The sequence below is a fragment of the Limulus polyphemus genome, unplaced genomic scaffold (assembly GCF_000517525.1).
Source record: "Limulus polyphemus unplaced genomic scaffold, Limulus_polyphemus-2.1.2 Scaffold497, whole genome shotgun sequence".
Lineage (NCBI taxonomy): Eukaryota > Metazoa > Arthropoda > Merostomata > Xiphosura > Limulidae > Limulus > Limulus polyphemus.
Window position 1 is genome coordinate 103,927 of NW_013666107.1, and position 486 is coordinate 104,412.

Here is a 486-nt window from a genome sequence, read left to right on the forward strand (position 1 = left end):
CAATGGTGCAATCATTTTCAAGTATACAAGTTTTAAGGGTAAAGAAGGCTTTACATAACTGGTTTTCTAATCGTGTAATCCACTAGAAGTTAAGCACTCTAAATATGACTCCTAGATTTAGCATATATTATATATGCACCACAGAAAACATTGATGAAGAACATGTGCATTTAACTCAATGCTCTACTAACATTAAAAAGCTGCCCACACAGGCAAAGCTCAACATTCACTTTTGAAATGACGGGGGAACAGGCATGAATAATGTTGATGCCAAATTTTGTTTCGCAAGCAGGATATTCTACACTAAATTGTTATGTATTAATCACACTACCATTCACATTTCAAAATGTGATGTAACTTAAAGAATAAAAATGTAGATTTACCGTATTGTTGCGTCAGCGAGTCACATGACCACCGTGACGCAACGTTTCTAGAACTATCATGTACTTTGGCGAATGTTCAAGTTCTTACTAGAAATTGGGTACG